General features: G+C 36.1%; 1 long non-coding RNA gene across 1 annotated transcript in view; it reads right to left on the minus strand.

Annotated features, from left to right (window-relative positions):
- The window catches only part of LOC148978393 (uncharacterized), a 76,477-nt gene extending 56,258 nt beyond the window's left edge, over nucleotides 1-20,219 (minus strand). The window contains exons 1-2 of the long non-coding RNA XR_016169343.1: nucleotides 19,923-20,219; nucleotides 15,441-15,568 (exon numbers count right to left, since the gene is read on the minus strand). This is a non-coding gene — a long non-coding RNA (uncharacterized LOC148978393). The remainder of the gene's footprint in view (nucleotides 1-15,440; nucleotides 15,569-19,922) is intronic.
- Nucleotides 20,220-23,507: the final 3,288 nt, after the last annotated feature.

Raw genomic sequence — 23,507 nt, forward strand, 5'->3', positions numbered from 1 at the left:
CCCGGACGAGAGTAACGGTTAGGGGGTAAGAGCTGTTTGAGTAAACCACACTCTCCTAGACTCTAGAGGCTGCAGTCTTTAGCATCCTTATTAGGGCTCCCGCCTCCAAAGGTGGAAACGCTGATTCGAATCCTGCTAGGAGCGGTGCAAATAGAACTCAAGGGGCTACAGTGGTGCCGTGACCCAGGTGGGAGTGAGGTTTAGGAGGGTGAGTGTAAAGGAGGCCAGCTAGTAATAGCTGCAAGTAAACCTCACTCTTCTAGTCTCAAGAGATTCATTGATACTAGAGGCTAGTCTTTAGCGCCCTCCTACCTCATAGTGCTCAGCGTTCCCAGTTTGAATCCTGCTTGGAGGAGTGCGAATAAAAAAAAAAAAAATCAAGATCTTCTCTATAACTCTAGAGATTACTCCATTTAATCTCATTGCCATCTAGGAGAAAGTCATATCTGGTATATGCCACTCTGCTGTCCAAGACACAAGACACTGGCTTAAATAGTCAAAAAAAAAAAAAAAAAAAAAGGTAGAATGATTGCTAATGGCTAATGTCGCGGAGCCACTGCTTTTTCTTTTCTAATCCTCACCACAATAAGCATTTTCATTTTGTTTCATCATTGAATTTCACACATAGCACATGACATGGCCACGGAGAATGGAAGTAACACTCAAAAATAATAATTAACACTCATTTAGCAGATTTGGACTGATGATCTTAAGGTCAGCAATACATGAAAACCGATGCTATACAGTATGTACTTTCTTAATACACATTTTTCGGCATATTGGATTTTTGCATTTTACCGCCTCATGTAACATCCTGTTTCACTCTGAAATAAGTTGGATTTCCAAAATTAAAAGGGTTGCAAACAGCATGTTTATAAAAAAAATAATAATAATTGTATTATGATAACACTTTTCAAAATGAGCATATACTTAACATTAGTTAATACAATAGCTAACGTGAAATAACAATAGACTTTTAGTTAATTTGTTTTTTTTAGAACTTTATTTTAGTTTTTTTAGTTTTAGTTATTACTAAACTTCGAGTTTAAACAAAGATGAGATATTTTGCTTTGTCAACTAGCTATTTTAACTAGCTATTTCTATTAAATGAATTATTCATTAATTTTTTTGGTTAATGATAATAGCCCTGCCTAGATTAGTAAAGTAAGTTAGAAATTGCTGTTCATTGTTCCATGAGACTTAATTAATTGACTAATGTTAATGAATTGAGTTGTAATGTAAAATGTTACCTGTGTTCTTTGCGTCATGCAGTGTACATTCCACGATGTTGAAGGTCTAAATAGCAACATATTAGAGTTTTAAATACAGGGGAAACACACATCTCCTGCCTAATTACCAATGCCTGAGGAAAGCCAGAGACATGAAGGCTTTCCAAAAATACAGATAGCTTCTTCTTTGTCTGATTAATTCTTCACATGCATCCAGCCCCAGGTAAGACATAATAGGGCCTGTCACAGCTCCAGCTGGATAATTGTGGGTTTGAGGGTGTTCTTCCCTAAACAGATAGTGACTGGTGATCTCTACCACATGTTTCATCCTAATCAGTGTCTCCATATAGTCCCTTGTCCCACTTACTGTCATTGGACATGGTGGAAATAAATGGAGACAGTGAAAGAACAAAGCAGCTTTAGCTTTGATCCTGGAGGCTTTGTTTGACAGCAACACAACAGCTCTTATCTGAAAATTAAAAGAGGGAGACATACAGTACGTCAAACTATTTACGTAACTAACCATATAATTGAGAGGAAAATAAATTATAAGATTCTACTCTTTTAAAAAAAAATTCTTCCCATATCTTTTGTTGTTGACGTTAAAGGCTGCTCATCCCATTTGGACAGGTTGTGGGACATGCTCTCATCCTTTAAATCTAAGAACAAAACTACGTAAAAGAAATCCGAACTATGTTGGTTTGTAAAATTAATTGTGATGAATACATAGCATTTTAAATGGTAAATGATTGACTGCTGCAAGCTTAAATATCAATATCAGAATACAAATTCAGAATAAATAAATTATTTTGTATATTGTTTTAATGTTCAAGTGAAAAGTAATTTTTTTCTTGAGAAAATCCTGTACCCTTTTGTCAAAAAAAACATAATAAATTGATATATATATATTGTAAAAAGTGAAACTTAAGGAAAGGTTTTTTTTTTTTTTTTTTTTTGAAATATTGAATATTATATTGTGAAATACATCCAAAATATATTGCAAAATATATGGGGCAAGAAAATACATTGCAGTCTTGAAATGCATGGTATGCAGCATGGTAAATGCAAATGCATTATATATATATATATATATATATATATATATACATATATATATATATATATATACAGTATATTTATACAATTACACCCTTCACCTTTAAAGTTTGATAACTTTTGTATATGCTGTTTATTATATATTACTGTTCGTTATTTTGTATATACTTGTATATTTTGTTCATGTTTGATAACTTTTGTATATACTGTATTGTATTGTATACTGGTTTCCATTTGTGTCCAATGTGAAATCTCAGCACTGAAAACATCACTGTAGTTCATCCACTGAGCTCAGAGTCCAGGGTTGGGATAACCTCATCTCTGGGCAAAAGTCAAGTATGTAAAAATGAACATTTCACTCAATGGCATGCATGGAAAAAGCAAGAAAAGGATGAGGAGCAGTAATGAAATAAAATATCAGGGCCAAAAGCGAGAGGAGAAAACTCTAGGGTTCTTGACCATTCAGCCACACTGCGCTCATTGACTCAAACATGAAGTAGGTGTGGCACAGTGGCAGAGAGCGGAAACCAAAACCAAATGGTAAGTTCAGATGGAGCGAGGCCTCCGTTGAGCCACCTGAACAAGGGCTGTAAATCTTGCGACTGGGCGTTCCGAGCGACTACCGGTGCACTCGTGTACCGCAGACAGAGAGCCAGACACAGGAAGGAGGACTCTGGGCAGTGCCATGACTGGGGCTCCTATGACAATCGGAAATGGTTCAACTGCCGCGGTGGTACCCCGGCCAGGCCGACAGAATCATAGGAACTTAGGAACATAGCCAGGCCAACAGAAATATAGGAACTGGTAGGTTGATCCAGGCAAAAGGGCTGTCACTGCTATGGGAGAGGGATAATAGTGCAGCAGTGCCAGTGTGACTTTTCATTTTCATTTAAGAGCAGAGAAATGAAACCATAAGACATATAGTACAAGGGTTCTTACACAGCTCAGTATATGCATAATATATGCACACTGTAAAAAATACTGTTGGTTTAACTTTAAAAAATAAGTAACCTGGTTGCCTTAAAATTTTAAGTTCATTGAACTGGAAAAAGTGAGTTAATACAATGAAGGAGAATGATTTAATCATCAGAAACTCAAAATTATATGTTATCCGAACTAAATAAATTATTTAAGTTGATTTGACAAAATAAAAAAATGTTGTGATTACTACACTGTAAAAAAATATTGTTGGTTTAACTTAAAAAAAGTAAGTAACCTGGGTTGCCTTAAAAAAAAGTTGATTGAACTGGAAAAAAGTGTGTTAATACAATGAAGGAGATTAATTTAATCATCAGAAACTCAAAATAATAAGCTATCTCAACTAAATGAATTATTATAAAGTTGATTTGACAAAACAAAATATGTTGTGATTTTTTACAGTGGGGGGTTTTCAATCCAGACAATCTGGTTTTGTGTTGCAGCTAATCAAGAGGCTCATTCCAAAGAAATGTGTGTTCCTCAAATCTGTTTAGGAAAGGGTAAAAATATGGACTCTTTTTTGTTTTGTTTGTGATCATGTAATCTTGAGTGGTGAATAAATGAATCATTGCGATTCATTTATTTAAGCACCAGTGATTTTAAAATGCATAAATGTTCTCATACACCAAAGAGCCAGGTTATTATCTCTAACAGCAACATCTCTAATTTTCGCTTAATTACCAATGATCATGCGCGCAAACTCGACAATCGACTACTGTGGACTTCAGACGAAAACAGGTTGTAAATACATTGTATTTTGTACAGGTGTACATTGTACAGGTTGTATGTGAGCTGGCTGAATTAACATCATTTTTATTAATATCTTTCACATCTGCTGCAGTCAGATTGACCGTGGTCTCGTAATGAGAAATCAAGGATGTTAAGAGGTTAAAAGCAGGTTTAGAACTTGCCCCAATTAAGTCAACAGGATGCGAATTTTAAAAAGAGGATAACACGGTGTATAGGCAGCACCGATTTTTGTTGTTTTTGTACTGACAGCACTCCAAATGTACAAAAAAATTTGGCCGGAGTTCTCCTCTTTGATTCTCAAAAATTGTCAAAAATTGTCCGGAGATTATTTAGGCAAACAAACTCGTGAAACCTGTATTTAGAGAGTGTTCATTTTTCACCCTTAACATACCTATCTTGTCAAACACCACTTTTTGCCAAGGCCATTTTTTTGTCCCCGGACTTCATATTTCTTTGTCATAATAAAGTTTTCATTCTCGTAGTAGGTGTTACAATCTGGCTAATGTTTTAGTTTATTAGTATGATGATATCAAATGAAATGCCATTTGTTCAAATCAAGTTCCATTGAGCACCTCAGTTAGCCAACAAGAGTGATTGCTGCCTTAAATCAAAGTGTAATGAGAATTTAAATGTCGAAATATGGTCACTCAATATGCTTTTGAAATTTGCTTAAATGATTTTATACAGTTTATTTGTAATCATAATGTTTTTAATAAATTGTGAGCAGGCTGGATTTCTGGATCAGTACGTCATTTAATCGAGTGTTTCCCAACCCTGTTCCTGGAGGCCCCCCAACACTACACATTTTGGATGTCTCTCTTATCAGAAACACCCTTTTCAGATCTTGGTGTACTTTACTAGCAGTCTAATGAGTTGAATCAGGTGTGTTTGATTATAAAGATATCCACAATATGTGCTATTGGGGAGCATTCAGGTACACGACTGCACAAGAGTGCTTTTACACGCATGATCCTATGCTGAATATGCCAAATAACCCAACATCATTGAAGGTCACTTAAATGCCTTAAACAGTGTTCTTTTATTGGGTAAAGGTCACAAACCGTTTATGTAAAATCTAGTCTTTTGAAAGTCTTTTAAAAAATCTCTCGAGTCAAATTCAGGTGTGTCTATGCGACAACAACGCATTAATACTCTATTTGAGCCTATCAATCACTAGCAGTTTAAACCAGGGTTTCAAGGTTCACGGTGTTTCCCTACACCAAACGTTATTAGCAGTTTTCTTCGCATCCAATTATCGCAAAAAGCTTTGTTACTTCTGATAAGAAAGTCTCAGCTTTCAAATTTCATCCATATTATTAGAAAAAAATTCAAACATAAATGGTGTTATAAACACTCTTAAATGTGACCTGACAGATCGGTCACATCTGTAGCGCCTAAATTCAAGCGTCAGCGTGGAGCACAAGTCATCTCTTTGTCTTTAATACCAGTTATAGCATGAGAAAAAACATGCATGAATATCAACCGGGACAGTCATGTGATTGATTTATATGGTTTTAAGTACCAGGACACAATAAAACATAATCTAATTTTTGGCAGGTCTTAAAAATTGTGTAAATACAACCTCAGATGAACAACACGTGATATATTACATCACGTAATGGTTTATTTAACAAAAACTGACAGAAATGCTGTGACGGGACCTAAGAGAGCTGTGCATAAACAGATGGCCACACACCTCAATGAACTAAAGCAAGTTAAGAAGAGTGGGCCAAAATTCCTCCACAACAATGTAAGAGACTGATAAAGTCATACAGAAAATGATTACTTCAAGTTATTGCTGCTAAAGGTGGTTCAACAAGCAATTAAATCATTGGGTTTGTTTCACATGGCTTCCCCATTTTGGCTTAATTTTTGTTCAATAATGACACGGTGTAAAATGTAATGTTTTGTTGTTCATTTGAGGTTGTATTTACATAAGTTTAAGACTTGCTAAAGATCAGATAATTTTGTATTATGTCATTCAAAAAAACATAGAATTCAAAAGGGTGTACTCTCTATTATTGCCCCATGTTTACTGTAGTAATAAATACAAATAAAGATGTCACGGCATCTGTTTCATATTTCAAAATCAGTTTCAGAGCAAAGATCTTCCTCCACTTGAAAGTTACAGGCAGGAGTGTTAATATAGCGATCAGTAGCCAGAGTTCAGACAGCTTAAGTTTTGTCATGCTGATCTTTAACCAGGAGAACTAGGGAGTTATGAAATACATTATCCAGGGAGAACATTTTTTTGAGAACGCACCGGGCAAAGATCTCAGCGCATTTTCTCGAACGACTCACAAGCTGACCATAAGGCGCTTAAATTTACGACCCTTGTCTAACATTAATTTATCACACAAGACAAGAGCCATACATAAACCCACATGATTTTAAAATAAAACCTATCATTTAAAGTGCCTTGGATATATCAAACAAACAAGCGGCCTAGAAAATTAGGCAAACCCATGTTACATCAGAATTTAAAATATTTCTAGAGGGAATGGGAAAGTTAACATTGAGAACCAAGTTTAAGCAACTCTGGAGCGGGTGATTGATAAATTAGATGGTGCGGTGCCGGACTGGGGTCATGTATGTGCCAAGTAAACACAGTCTGAACCCCTGTGGCCTCTCCTGATGGAGGAAAACGTCATTTCTGTTACAGACACAATAATCGTGATGCGTGCAAGAATTATTGGCCGCTAGCGTATGAATCAAATTCTTGCTTCGACAGTAAGCAGATGTTGTGGATAACTCTGTTTTATAGATAAAGTGGGTGTTTCAGACAAGTGTCTGCTCTGTAGTAAACTCTCAATGAGAATATATTGACAAAGGTCAGCAGCAGTGAGGGTGTGAGAAATGCCCCAGTGTTTGAAAAGGCCTTCAGGGGCTCTTAAATGTGAGGCAAGTTCTGCATGTAATCCTTGGAACACAAAAGCTCTAGTTTTTCATTTAAAGGTGCATTGCGCAAATCTTTTGTTACAGTCATAATGTCTTCAGAGGTGATGAAGTTAAAAATCTGCAAGTCATTTTAAATATATGAAAGGAAAGGAATTTGATTAAATTACATCTAACTGGCATTAAAGGCTACCCTAAAACTTGGGATAGGAACAGGCTGAAATTTTATGTCAAAATGCACAGACACAATGCACAAATCTAACATAAAATATTGAATTTATTTTGTAATGTTCTTTTTTTTTAATATAATATCCAATAGAGACATTGGGCCCTATTTTAACGATCTGAAACGCAACTGTCAAAGCCAATAAGAGTGTCATATCACATTCCCTCTAAGAGCGTGAAGAACGAGGTGCGCTTGTTCCACGGCGCAATTCTATTTTAACGGCACATTTACCAGACGCACTTCACAGCCGAGGAGATCGATGTTCTCGTCAGGGCCTTAAAAGAAAGAGAAGGGACATTGGGGATGGGACAAACCCACCCAAATTAGCTTCGGTTAAACATGCATATAATAACTTGTGTAAATGTGTAATTTTTATGCCTATTTTTCCCATCATCATGGACACAACAATGATTTCCCTCATGTTTTTATATATTTTTTCTTATAATAATCTATCATTTGCAAAAAGTAAAATGCATCTGTGTAGCTGAGAGAATGATCTACAGTGTATGCGCGTTGTTCACTCTTATTATGGCCAAGCAGGCGCGCTTAAAATAGCATCTGAATGTACGCACAACGCGCCACTGACTTTAGACCAGGTTTTTTCTGGTCATTGACGCAATTGTTTTCTGGAACTGCAAAATAGCACTAGGGATTGTTAGCGCCGACACACGCCTCCTCTTTGCGCCAACCCGCCAGGGAGCGCAAGTTAATTTCCTAGTTTACCGACGTGCGTCTGTGGAGGACAAAAACCCACTTTGCGCACGTGCAAAATAGGAATGATAAATGTGTCAGTGTATAAAGTCATTTGCGCCGGGTGCAAGATAGAGCCCATTATATGTGAGGTATTCGAAAAACAATTGCTTATATTACCTGTACTGAATTGTCACATTGTACTCAAAATGTTATGAAGAAATTCAGTCTTTGTCTTTATATAATGCCATGCTAACCTGGTGGTTTCCGTTGAAATTTTTCCGATAGGGAATTGCCCGGCCAGCACGGACACCTCCAAAGTGGAGGCGGCACTGTGATGTATCAAAACAAGCAGAGGCTTTATTGCCATGTAAGGTACCAGATATCATTCCAGCCAGGTAGTTTCTGTAACCTAAGAACCCGTGAGTTTGACTTTTGACTGTATTATGTTCTGCGATGCTCAAAGAGCGTCACCCCTTCCCACAGCGTGTCTGCTCCCTATCAGACACAAACATACCCTTCACTGGCTGTAATGTCACGGCTCATAACGGCCGGCTGTCGTCACACATGCCGTGTTTTTTTCAGCGCCGGTGCTTTGAAAAGGTGCTCTCCGGTTGGCACGCCACACAATGGCTTTGCTGTTCGGTGAGTGGCACGAGCCTATCTCTTACAGCACAGGGCGGGCTCTCATATGTCTTGTAGGTAGCAAGAGTCCAGTGAGAAGTTCAAGGAGAGAAAATTAACTGAAGGTCTTGTTCCCTGAATGAAGTCACAAAACAAACGGATGACAATTAAACCAAACAGTTTAATATTTGCTCACTGAGACCAATTATTATATGAATTATAGACCATTTCAAAAGATGTAAACAACACTGGTCCAGAAGCACTTCCTGTTTCAGTTTTTTAACACTACATAAAAGCTGGGATAAAATACAACCAACAGAACATTTAAAACTGAATCAAAAAGTTAAACAAACATCTTCAAGATTTTTTATTTACATGTGAAATAAAGAAAACAGTTACAAACTGAAACAGGAAGTGCTTCTGGACCAGTGTTGTTTACATCTTGTGAAATGGTCTATAGTATGCATTTTATTGTTATGTTTATATATTAGCAAAAGTTTTCAATTTTAGAAAAAAAAAACATTTTATTGAAAGGATTAGTTCACCCAAAAATGAAAATTAAGTCATTAGGTATGATCCACCTCTCAAAATTAATCAAAAATATCTTCATTTGTGTTCTGAAGATAAACGAAGGTCTTACGGGGTTGGTACAACATAGGTGTGAGTAATTATTGACTTCATTTTCATTTTTGGGTGAACTAACCCAAAAAGTATTTCTCATACCTAATAGTATTTATATTTTTTTCTATTTCAGCTTTATTTTAATGCACAAAAACAGACTTGTTTTAATAGTTTTAGTAAACAATAACAACAGTGACTGAGACATATACCTACAGTATATGTATCATTTTAATTTTTTTTTTTTTTAAATGACTATTTATATCTTTTGAGTAAATGAAAATGAATCTCATCCTATTGCTTTATTATAAACAAAGATTTTTTGGTAACACTTTACAATAAGGTTCATTAGTTAACATTAGTAAATGCATTAACTAACATGAACTAACGATGAGCAATGCATAGTTACAGTGTTTATTAATCTTTGTTAATGTTAGTTAATATAAATACAGCTGTTCATTGTGCATTCATGTTAGTTCACAGTCCATTAACTAATACAACCTTTGATTTTAATAACGTATTAGTAAATGTTGGAATTAATAACTAAGATTAATAAATGCTGAAGTAGTATTGTTCACATATTGTACATGTTAACTAATGTTGTTAACCAATGTTAACTAATGAACCTTATTGTAGACTGTTACCGATTTTTTAAATAAATATTTGTATACTATTTATAAAAAAAAATTTGAAACAAAAATTGTGCCCTATTCACCCCTGAGATTCACTCCTCTTTTATAAGGCCATTTTGAGTGAATGGAATATATAAATGTTTACCTCCCCTTATTTGCAACTTAACTGTTGGTGAGTTGTATAATATCTAAATTAAACCCATGTATTACACACATTAACTTCTGTAACAGTTAATATGTCTTACAGTGTGGTATAATTCACTGTGTTCAGTAGGGTTCAGAGGGAAATTAATGAATATCCTGAATGTCACAGTTAGGTTAGACTTTGCTTGTCTTGAGCTTACTTACGCCCATTGACCTCAGCAGGGCCGTTGAGTAAAAGGATGCAGGACACATGCGGCGGTAATAAGTATCACATTAAATTACCTCTTTTCCCCGAGATCCATTATGTGTCTTTTGACATCACTGCATGGCTTGATAAGTCTCTGAATTACGGCCACCCGAAATTGGAGAAAGGTCATGAGATCAGATTCGGTTGAAATGAAAGCAACTGTAATTATGTTTTTACTCGCGGTGGTTCTGGTTGGATGGTGTTCAATTGCGCTGTGGTCAGATTGCTCTAGCAAACATGGCGACCAGGCCAAAGTAAACAAACATGCTGCCCTAACATCTAATCCAGCAAATCACTTGATAAATGCTATGGAGGCTGGGATTTATGCTCTCACTTCTTGTCTTAGACACTCCTTCCTTTTACTGACCTACTGAGAGGTAAATGAACAAACCAGATGAGTGAACGTTAGTCTTTAGTAAAGTCTTACTTATGCTAACATGATTATCTGTCAATGAGCACTTTCCCTTGACTCACTGCATTGTTTTATGAAATATATAAGAAAATATATAAATACTGCAGACTAATTGTAACCTTCTCAAGTCCAAACACGCACGAAGGGCTTGACTAACCACAACACACTGGTCCAGCTTATTGCATTTTTTTTTTTTTTTTTTTGGAGTAATGGGGTTTCATAGAGACCAGAACTAGATATGGGAAACACAAGGTTTTTTTTTTTTTTTAAACATTAAGCATAACAAAAACTATTCTAGTAGAACCCAAAAATAAAATAAAAAATAAAATATTAAAAATAATTAAAAATAATAATTATTTTTAATAATATTAAAAATAATATTAAAAAAAAATATATATATATATATATATATATATATATATATATATTTCTCCTTTTTCTTTTTCCTTTTTCTAATTGAAGACTTCCCCAGATGTTCCTAAAGGCAGCTGTTTTCAGACTTAGCTAATACAGGGGACAATTTAGCTAAGTAATCCCACACTGCCAATATACGTTATACATAATTCCAGTTGATATAACGGACATTTGAAGAAGTATTTTTTTTAAAGGATTTGGCCAAACTTTAAAGTGGACATATTATGCGTTTTTTAAAGTCTTGATTTTGTTTTTGGGTTGTACTAGAATACTTTTTTTATGCTTGAATGTTTAAAAAAACCAACAAACAAACAAACAAAAAAAAAAAACCTTGTGTTTCCCATATCTAGTTCCGGTCTCTATGAAACCCCCCACTCCAAAAAAATGCAATAAGCTGGACCAGCTTGTGGTTAGTCAAGCCCTTCGCGCGTGTTTGGGAAATGTTGAGAAGTTGTAAGTGCCTAATTGAGGTTGTACTGCAAATATGAATAAGTGCAAATATATATTTCAAGTTTGTGTCTGTAATTGTATTTTTGTGAATTGCATTGGACTACTTCTCTGCATATTCAAATTCAGAATTGTGACTATTGTCTGCGAGTGCAAATTTCAACTTCAGACTTTTATTTTACAGGTTTTTATATCGGAGCTGTGAGAGTTTATTTTACAAGTTCACATCTACGTTTTCTTTAGAGTTTTGCTACTCTTTTGCCTTCATAATATTGTGACATATGTGTTCCAGGAAGAAAACATCTCAAGTTGTGCTGCATCATGGTGTTTATGCTATGGGAACGCTCCTGTGTGAGGCAATGTCTGAAGCATGTGTCTAAACACGGCAATCTAACAATCTAACGTAGTGTGTCACCAAGATGCCTAAAATGCACATAATCAGATTCTAAGGCTTCATTTACACTGCAGGTCTTGATGCCCAATTCTGATTTGTTGCCTATATCCATTTCTTTTTACGGTTCATTTACACGTTCTGAATTGTGACCCATGGAAAGTATGTAGGACCGTGGAAGCATTTTGTGGTGGGCTTTAACTAGGAGCAGAGGGTCCGAAATTTTAGGACGAGCAATTCAACCTTTGATATATTGCGTCAATGTTTGTCCACATTCCTCTCCTATCATGACACAACAGTTTGTCGGGCCATCCGTGACTTTCCAGATGCGCGTTGAGTTTGCTCTCGTCATTAAACCACAGAGATGTTGCCTAATGCCTCAGAAAATCGTTTGTTTACATGACATGTCGCATTGGCACATATCTGATTTATTTCCACATATGAACGAGGCCTGAAATCGATCTCAGAATATTCGACTGTATGCGTTTTTTTTTTCTTCGTTTTTTTCTGTTTACGGTCATAGAACACGTTCGATCTGAGTCACATATGAGCAAAAAATTGAAATTGGGTCGAATTTCACTTACTAATGTTGGCCAGAACAGAGTCATACCTAATATTAGGTCTGGATGACAAGCTATACTACGTCACCACGTCCATATGTTCAGCCAATCAGACAGGCAGACACTGGCTTAAACGGGAGCGTTCCCGTTGTGCTAACGGCATGACACAGCGTCAAAGTTCCACTTCGAAGGAAAACTCAATATTACATTCGAAGCATTTCAATGATATAAATAACCTCCTTTGGAGTGACTTTGTGCCTTGTAACTTTTTGTCTCTGACCTTTTTCATGCTCAAAAAGCAACATTACACACTAAAGAAAGTTAAAAATACATAATAGGACCTCTTTAAAAAAAATGCATTGCATATTTAGGTTGATCTCATTTGTATTCATGCATAAAGTGTGTGCATACTTTGTATTTTTGAATCCCCACAGCATTTAAAATACAAACCCTTTTAAGCGTCACAGGTGCAAGTTCAATAATCATACAATCCCATAGCGAGACTGATTAATGAGTATATTATGCCGAAACTTGTCTGAGAACTCTTTTAATGACACATTTATTGATGAATGAACTCCAGATGGAGCTAATAGAAGTCATTAGCACTCTTTGAATGGCTGATTTTAATTATCAAAGCTAAACAAGTATGAAATATAAGCGAAACATTATCAATGTTATGGTATATCATTACTTTAAATCACTTACTGATTTGTTGATGCAATAGTTACTGATCTGTCTTTATAATTGTTTCATTCTGTCCTGTTGTGATTTGTAATGTCAAATTAAGAAAATTTGTTAACTTCATTAAACAAATGTGATGGTGTTAAACATTTGATTAGTCTCGTTCATTATAAATAAAACCTCATAGCATTCATAAACATTTGTACATATTTTGTACATTTATGTTGTCTTGGGAAAAGAAAATTGCACGTGAATGCATTAAGTTTATCCTAACAACATTTAGTGAGGTTTTATACAAGAAAAGAACAATTTGCCAATTTTCTAAAATGTCATACAACCTTGCTTCAAAAATATGTATGTTCCTGGAAAACCAGTCTAAAAAAGAATACCCACGGCTAACTTCCCACAGTCAATGCTGGCGCCTTCAATCTGTGGTTGCCTTGATGTTCAAATTAATCCAATTACAGATTTAAAAGCAACTGAAAGACTACACAGTCTACACTTCATATATCCGAGCGATTGCGTACGACCAGCAGCTGCCAGCTTTGATGACGATGTTTTCCATTCCAAGCCAAACAATGGACAGTGACCACAGAGACACCAGTTTACTTGGAAGGAAATTTGATCACACTGTAGATTGTGGACCTCCATGTTGAAATAAACCCAGGCATTGTGATTGCGAGATAGAAACACATTTCCCGCACTAGATAACTATGTTACATCAGGTCCCACTGTGAGCCCTCAGATACCACGCATAAAAGAGCCCAATGGAATTTCCATAATGGCTGTGCGCTTTATGATCACAGGAAGCCAGTGGTCTAACAACCCACAATCAGCATAGTGATGGAGAAAAAGCCCATGTACAGTAAACTGCCTGCGAATGACACTTCACCAAAACATTTCAGCTTGGTAGTCATGTGCTTGACTTGCGCAGAATAATCTGTCCAAAATGGCATTCATATATTTTATTTAAATCTATATTTATTTAGAGATTTTTTTTTTTTTTTGCTGAGTATGTTTTTTTCTTGTTTTACTGAAACAAGTATGTGTATGTTGTTTCTTTTCTAAAAACACACTTTCCAATGAGGCATTAGAACATTTAGGCTATGTTTACATGGAAACGATTCTGGAGAGAAAACACAAAAGTGGCGTTGCGTTATCACTTTTTATTCTGCGTTTAGACGAGCGTTTTGGGTGGGAAATCCATGTGCATTTGTGAAATTCAATGTAGTATGCACTCCAGGCAGCTAGGTGGCAATATGGAGCACTGACACACAACAACACCTGCGTACAACCTTCACTTTCAAGTAGACGTTTGCATTTTTACCATTTACACGGCAAGATGACGGTGGAGCGTTTTTAAGATTTCCACTCTGGAGTGTGGTTTCACTTTTTTCGCCGTGTAAACGAAAGGCACATCCAATAAAATATTTTTACATTTTCACCCGCGAACGTTCTCATGTAAACAGGGCCTTAAAATATATTATCTGAAAACAAGTCATATTATCATATATTTTGGCTTTTAGTTAAATATATATTTGCCATCTTTCCACATTTGAACGGCAATACTTTACAATGTTTCATTTGTTGACATTAGTTAACTTGAACAGTATTTATTCATCTTACACCGTGTCCTAACTACACGCGACGCGACGCAGCGACACGCGATATCTTTTCCATGTTAATCTGAGGTTTTTTCCTAACCAGACGCGACACGCGAAGTTTCTAATTTAGAAACGGTTCCTATTTCTGCGACATCGCGGCAGACAGAATGAAGATATTACACTGCTTATGAGTACACATTATTTATTTTTAGTTAAAAATAGGTCACTGTGCACCAAGCGATAACGGATAATTTACCTCAGATTTTGAAAGCATTTAATATGCCTAGTTAGGACACGGTGTTAACCTCAACAATTACTAATACATTTTTAAGATCAAAAGTTGTCTGATAATATTACTGTTAACTATAGCATGAACATGTTTAACTAACATTAGCAAAGCTTAATAAATATTGTAAAAATATGTTCTTCATTATAGTTCATGTTAGTTAATGCATTTATCATTGTTAAGGTCCCCCTGTAGTCGATAACTGTATCCCTTAAAACTAATCTTTGGTCACCTAAATTACATATTTAATTGTATTTCTCATTGGAAAAAAAAAAAAAAAAAGCTTCATGCCTTAAAAAATCTATTAAATGTAATTCTACACCCTTGCCTCGTTAAGTATACAAAGTTCTATGAATATGCAAATTACCCCCGCCTCCACTCAGTCACACCAGCTCAGAAATTCACTCATTGATGATCACACGTTGATGCGTTAAAAAAACGTTGATGTTTAAAATATTAAAAACACCACATAGACATAAACAACATTGAAGGTTTGATTTCCACCTTTAAAGGGTTAGTTTATCCAAAACTGAAAATTAAGTTATTAATTACTCACCCCCATGCTGTACCAACCCCGTAAGACCTTCGTTTGTCTTCGGCGCAAAAACTGTACAAGAAGGAGTAGAAAAAGATCGCAGTTCTCGTTCATGCCTCGTGGAAATCTCTTGAACTCTTGTCTCAGGCCTACAAGGAAGAAAAGGAATAGTCCAATAAAGTCATTATTTTTGTTTGTTTTTTTCGCACAAAAAGTATTCTCGTCGCTTGATAAACTTATAGTTGAGCCACTGTAGTCACATTTTCTTCAATGACTTTCTGGGCCGTCAAGTTTCAATTTGTTAAAAACGCATCAGACAGCGAGTTGAATGGAAGGTCATTTGGTCATCACCTCAAACACGCAGATTCAAACATGTGCTCAGTCCAGAAGAGTTGCAGGAAGGGGGAAAAACTAAGGATTTCTGGGAACAGATATCATATAAGATCAGCTGTGCATCACCAAAAGCCCTTTCTAAACACAGACATCCCGGATCAGTCTCTCTATGGGGCGGTGTTGAGGTCATGTTGTGAGATGGACGGAGCAGACCCGGGGTCAGTCTCCCTTTTCTCTACTGCCTGAGAAGCCGGATGAAAATTGGCAGCGTTTCTCTGCTGCTGGATCCAAATGTGACAGGTTTGAGTGTCCAGGGTCCTGAGCTCTTGTTAACAGTCTGAGGCCCACACCTATGCTGTGGGAAGCGTTATCTGTCAAAGCTCAAATCCATCCTGTTCCGGGTCTCTGAGGTAATACGACCTTTACCCGTCCAAACTTCATCGACTGCTCCTACTAGAAAACGGAGATTTGGTCACTGATGAATTCCTAAGGACCTTAACAAGACCTCTGTTTTGAGAATCCAGAATGGTGAGTCATGCATAAACTTGATCAGCATAGACATATTTATGATTATGCAACTTCAATGGCATGCTTAAGTCACAAGTAATGTGTTTTATTGATACAATAGGGGATGAGAGTCCCAATTCATACGTACTTGATCAACAGGACGCTTTCCAGCATGCTATTAAATTACACTTTATTTTCTAACTAAGTGACGGAAACTTAAAGGGTTAGTTCACCCAAAAATGAAAATTAAGTCATTAATTACTCACCCCCATGCTGTACCAACCCCGTAAGACCTTCGTTCATCTTAAGAACACAAATAAAGATATTTTTGATTGAATCTGAGAGCTGGATCAGTCCTACATAGACTGCCTAAGGGACTGGCTCTTGACGGCCCATAAAGTCATTAAAGAAAAGGTGTAAATATTCCATGTGCCTACAGCGGCACAATTATAAGTTTATCAAGCGACGAGACTACTTTTTGTGCGAAAAAAACATAAATAACGACTTCATTCCACTATTCCATTACTTCCTTATGGGCGCATGCGCGAGAACTGAGACGAGGACGTTCTCATTCGTCTACTTCTTGTTACCGGCTGCTCCGCTTAGGAGTTTTACCGCCCCCTACCGTATAAGATGATGTACTGATATAGCTGGAAGTGCAAAACTTTCTGTTTACAAGCAGAGGAAGATGCACGCTGTACATACGCTTTTCAATTTGCGTATTTTTCGCACTATAAGGTACACTTAAAAGCCTTTAATCTTCTCAAAAAACGACAGTGTTCCTTATAATCCGGAGCGCCTTATATATGGATCATCATTTTATACGGTAGGTGGCGGTAAAACTCCTAAACGGAACAGCCGGTAACAAGAAGTAGACGAATGAGAACGTCCTCTTCTCAGTTCTCGCGCATGCGCCCATAAGGAAGTAATGGAATAGTGGAATAAAGTCGTTATTTATGTTTTTTTCGCACAAAAAGTAGTCTCGTCGCTTGATAAACTTATAATTGAGCCGCTGTAGGCACATGGAATATTTAAACCTTTTCTTTAATGACTTCATGGGCCGTCAAGAGCCAGTCCCTTAGGCAGTCTATATAGGACTGATCCAGCTCTCAGATTCAATCAAAAATATCTTTATTTGAAGAGTTCAGATGCAAAAGCCTCTAAATGCCATTTGAAATTTTCTTCTTTAATGATGATTTTTATCAAACTTGTATATTTAAGTTCAGTAATTTCACTTAAATAACAATTAATAGGTAATCCTCATTGCCATTTAAGTGAAATTACTGAACTTAAATATACAAGCTTGATAAAAATGATCATTCTAGAAGAAAATTTCAAATGGCACAAAAGGCACTCTTCATTTGTGTTCCGAAGATGAACGAAGGTCTTATGGGGTTGGAACAGCATGGGGGTGAGTAATTAATGACTTAATTTTCATTTTTGGGTAAACTAACCCTTTAATATTTCCCCATAAGGTTTTTTGGATGGTGTTCCAACTTAGACCCCTTTGGTTAAGACTATTAATTCTATAAGGACTGAACTTTGACTGATAACTCATCCCACACTGCTTGTGCTACGGACATGAATGAAACCTCAAACCACGGGGTCTGTTGTGGAGCTCCATGCTGTTTCTTGTCTAAGCAATTGGATTTTTGCGGATGATAAATAGACTTGGACTGAATGTCCAAATGCCAGAATACCCAACGCCCAAAATACTCAGAACTCTGGGACACTCAGATCACAAGAACCAGACCTCAGCACAGACCCTATGGCCAGCTTTGGCTTTGTACATGCGTGATGAATCCGATCTTCAAGGAAAAGGGAATATTTGAATGCTACCGATCCAAATCTCGATTCTGATTTGTGATGCAGCATGAATCATAATCACACCATGTTCGTTCGTTGGCCAGAGGAGAAGTGGCCCCACTACTGAGCCTGGTTTCTCTCAAGGTTTCACCTGATTGAGTTTGGGTTTCTTGCCACTGTCGCATCTGGCTTGCTTAGTTGGGGACACTTGATATGCAAACAATATTATTGATCTGACTTAAATAAGTTGGACGATGATGTCCTTTTTTGCAGGAACTGCTTTATAGATGAAATTAACTCATTTAATGATCAATGACCTGAATTGAACATATATAAATAGGTGACTTGACTTGACCCAAACACTTAAATGGGCTGTATGTTACTTTTTCACTCTACTAAAGCATAAAAATACCATAATATGTTTGCATATATTGAGGAAACATGCTAAGTTCACATACTCGTTTCTTTGAAAAACACTTCTACAACCAGATACTTTACTTTGAAAGGTGCATTTCCTGGCTGGAATTTTTGTTATTGTTTTGGCCTGTGATACTGTACGTTGCCAATTTGCCAATTTTAATTGTCCATTGCATCCGTTTCTGTTGGGTGTTCTCAAACTGGCAACCCGTGTGAGCGACCTCCATTTTCAGGAGAAACGGCAATCTCCGATATTTTGAATTCGACTGTAGTATCTTTTTTAACCACTAGTTGTCATTCTTACACACTGCACCTTTAAGCAACAGAATATTAAAACCGTGGCTAACACAACCATTCAAAGTTTGGGGTCATTAAGTTTATAAATATAGAATGAATGAAATTTATATCAAAAGTGACAGTAAAGACATTAATAATGTTACAAGAGATTTAAATTTCAACTTTCTACACCATAGAATCTTGAAAACTAAATTGTATCACAAATTCCACAAAAAAAATTAAGCAGCACAACTGTTTTCAACTTTGATAATAATAAAAAATGATAATAATAATACAATTTCTTGAGCAGCAAATCGGCATGATTTCTGAAGGATCATGTGACTGAAGACTGGAGTAATGACACTGAAGTCAGCATTTAAAAAAAAGATTTAAATAAAAAACAGTTATTTTAACTTGCAGTACTATTCCAAAATATTACAGTTTTTTAATGTCCTTTTAATCAAATAAATGCAACCTTGGTGAACATGAGACTTCTTTAGAAAATGAATATCAACATTTGCATGTCTTTTTTTTTTTTAGAACTGCTAAATGTAGTAAAGATGGTCAACCAGCAGTAATTATACACTTAGCACTTTACAGCAACCACCATGCTGCAGCTTTAATTTGGGGATTTTCCTATCAATAGTCCTTCAGTGGTGCGGTTCACATGAATAACTCTCGAGGCCTGACCAGGCTGGATTAACAACACATGCCCAGGGTAGACATTTTCCTTTATTCTCTCAACAACAAAGTCATTTCCTCTTGACTTCTCTTTTGAAAATACTCTCTGGTCTTGAACGGAATCCAAGTGTTGAGGACCCCGGGTTCTGTTCTGTTTTCATGTGACTCCCGGCAGTTCATAACACAAATGAATCAAGGAGGAAAACAGCAGATGCACCACTAAAGGCCCGATCGGGCTACTGAACGGCAAGCAAGCCAGACATTTAAAGATCAGTCACGGTAATGAATCAAGCAATGGTGGTTATGAAGATAACCTGAAATCTGCTGTCCTGTGGTATGCCACTGATTTCATAACTCTATTAATCTATCAAGGTTGGCGTATCTGATGCAAATGAAAAAAAAAAGGAAAAAATCAGAGGCCATGTTTCTCAAAAAAAGGACAATTATAAAAACTCCATAGATGTATTGTTCCCTTTCACTAACCTTATTATTCTGACGCTGCTTTGATGACAAGTCCAGATGTGGCTTAATAAACACTCGGAGGTCCTTTAAATGAACCCTGCATGCTATTTCATGCAGTCCACTCGTGAATACATCTTCAAGGCATCAAAACAAGCCATTCTTAAAACCGAAGACCAGAAATACAGCACATGGGCTGCTAATTGCATGTTTTTCATTAGAGATACTTCATATTTCATGTCTCTTTATCTGGATGATGGCTAGGCCCGTCTTGCTCCACCAACCACACAAAGTCGAGCTAAAAATACATCAGTGTGCAACAGCCAGACCACAATACGCCCATTGCATGTGCTGAAATGATTTAGCATGCATTGACATTGCCTACAAATTGCATTTCTGAAGCGTAAGTAATGCAAGTTTTTGAAGAAACCCATTCTGGGATGTGAACTGGAAGTATGACAGTAACTATGACACAGAGATGTTTTATGTCTATGAAATGATGTGGCTGCATTGACCTCAAATAGGCTTGATTCTGGTAGATGAGTTTTTATGTTGTCCAATCTGAACTGTGGGACAATAAAAGATATGTTTAGTAAACTGTGCTAGAAAATAATTTAAGCATATGAAGAGTTCAGTTGACACGTATTTAGTTAGAGCATCAGAAGTAGACCATCAAAATGAAGTGCAACCCTAATTTGTTTTCATCCGATATATAAAATATGAATAGATCAGATGCAAAAGCCTCTAAATGCCATTTGAAATTTTCTTCTTTAATGATGATTTTTATCAAACTTGTATATTTAAGTTCAGTAATTTAACTTAAATGGCAATGATAATTACCTATTAATTGTTATTTAAGTGAAATTACTGAACTTAAATATCCAAGTTTGATAAAAATCATCATTAAAGAAGAAAATTTCAAATGGCATTTAGAGGCTTTTGCATCTGATCTATTCATATTTTATATATCGGATGAAAACAAATTAGGGTTGCGCTTCATTTTGATGGTCTACTTCTGATGCTCTAACTAAATACGTGTCAACTGACTCTCAAAGTATTAGTAGACTGTTAGGGTTAGGTGTTAGGGCTCGCAAAGTTACCTATAATGTCTGTTCGGGGACCATCAAAATAATGTGTTTGCAGATAATAAGGAGACAGTCACTAAAACTCAAATGGCATTGTTGACATGTATCTGAAATGTTACTTGGAGTTAGTAGAATTTCTAACGTAGACAATCAAAACAAATGGCACCCAAATTATTAATAGAAAATATTAATTATTCTATTTTTAGCTGCATCAGAACAGAAAAGTGTATTTTTTGTGTGGCGCTCCTTGAAGTGGTAAAATGTTCTTTTAACATTTAACGTACAAATTTACACTTTCAGCAGAAACTGGATTTTTTGGTGAGGCTGTTCCAGGGTAACCCAGTCCATTTTCTCAACAAGTGTGTGTGATGAAGCAGATTGAATAATTACAACTTGAATTGGCACAAGGGAAAATATTGAGGGTAAAAAAATACATAAAAATAAAACATGTTTCCACGTCTCCACTTAAAGATTAGAAATGACGCATGAATATAAGTTTTAAGTTTGACTTAATGTTTAATTCCCTAATTACTAATTTAATTTGTATCCATAATCTAAAGACCTCAGGTGAATGTGTGTGTATATATATATATATATATATATATATATATATATACACAGTATATATATATATACACACAGTATATATATATATATATATATATATATAAATGATGACATTTTGTCCACTTACTGCCCAAAAATTAAGCTAACAACAGTTGCGGTTCGCAAGTATGCAATCAATCTTTTATCAGTTTAGACCAAACATATAACTTTTCCAGCCAAACCCATGTCCTATATGGACATGATTCTCCAAAACATTCATCTTTCTGTTCTCTTTCGCTATTTAGCACCTCTTTAACACTATTTCTGCCCCATTTCAGACTGGTCTACAAACACACATGAGAAAACCTCACCAGCCCTGCCATGAAACACACACGGCGGTCAGACGGGGAATAAGAAAAGAACATCTGCTTGACAGTGGGCTGGTGGGCTTCTCTGCAGTGACCACTGGAGAATGGAATGCCATTGAGTATTAACTGATTACAGCCAAACGGCCCGGTGTCATAAGCCACATCACGTCACCCAACACTTAACGGGGTAGGATTCTCATGTGCAGCTACCATAAGCTATCGAGTGTCCATGGAAGATTTTATTTTTTTCCCCTTCCTGCAGAAAGCAGGCTGTTTTGCTACATGGGTTCATGTGCAAATGGGGGATCTAGTACATACAGACTGTCAAATCGATATGGAAAATGATTAATAATTTCCACAGCCTGCTCAAATGTGTTTGGTGTACTGGATGATAAGAAAAAAAATATTAACTCTCCTGCAAATGAGAAATTATGTATTCTGGAAGAAATAACGAGGCCAGTCTTTCTCATCATAATTGCAAGCAAATGTCTACAGATTGGAAAGCCGTGGAAACTTTGCTCTTCTATAAATATAGTTCCTAATTACTGTTAATACACACCTGATGGGGAAAAATTGGGGAGAACTAAGCCTTTGGAACATAATCAGTAATATATCACTTCAAATTGTGGTTTGGTTATGTTTTTTTTAATCTCTCAAGCTCACTGAGGCTGCATTTATTTGATTCAAATTACAGTAAAAACAGTCATATTGTGAAATATGATTACAATGTAAAATAATTGCATTTTTATTTGAATACGGTATATTTTAAAATATAATTGATTCCTGTGATGCAAAGCTGAATTTTCAGCATCTTCACTCCAGTTTCCAGTGTCACATGATCCTTCAGAAATCATTCTAGAAACATTTCTTATTGTTATCACTGTTGAAAACAGTCGTGCTGCTTAATATTTGTGTGGAAACCATGACACTGTACAATTTGTTCAGGATTCTTTGATGAATAGAATGTTTAAAATAACAGCAATAGAAATGTAAAAGTATTCTCACTTTTGATCAATTTAATGCATCCTTGCTGAATAGAGATATTAATTTAATATACACAAACCTTTGATTGGAAGTGTATGAAGAGTTCAGATGCAAAAGCCTCTAAATGCCATTTGAAATTTTCTTCTAAAATGACCATTTTTATCAAGCTTGTATATTTAAGTTCAGTGATTTTACTGAACTTAAATATACAAGCTTGATAAAAATGATCATTTTAGAAGAAAATTTCAAATGGCACTTAGAGGCTTTTGCATCTGAACTCTTCGTATGTAAAGTAAGCGTAATTGGATGAAGCCACTCCTTACATATGACAATAATTACATAACAACTTAGAAATGCCCTATATATTTCACATCATCATTTGTTAGTTTGCCAGACAACCTATGATGACTGAACATTTTGCTATTAGTTCAATATGGAAGTGTCGAAAAAACAAATGATAGACAGAGACACATTGGAGTTCATTCAAAAAGGCCTCTAGGCCATACAAAATATGCAAATGGAAAGGAAGCTTGTGTTTTTTTGGCACAGTACATGACAAGATTTGAGGTCACCCCTCTCCAGGAAAGCAAGACTGGACATGTTTATGAGAAGGGCAGAAGTGTTAC

Source organism: Pimephales promelas, chromosome 7 (genome assembly GCF_988280905.1).
Source record: "Pimephales promelas chromosome 7, fPimPro1.hap1.1, whole genome shotgun sequence".
Taxonomy (NCBI): domain Eukaryota; kingdom Metazoa; phylum Chordata; class Actinopteri; order Cypriniformes; family Leuciscidae; genus Pimephales; species Pimephales promelas.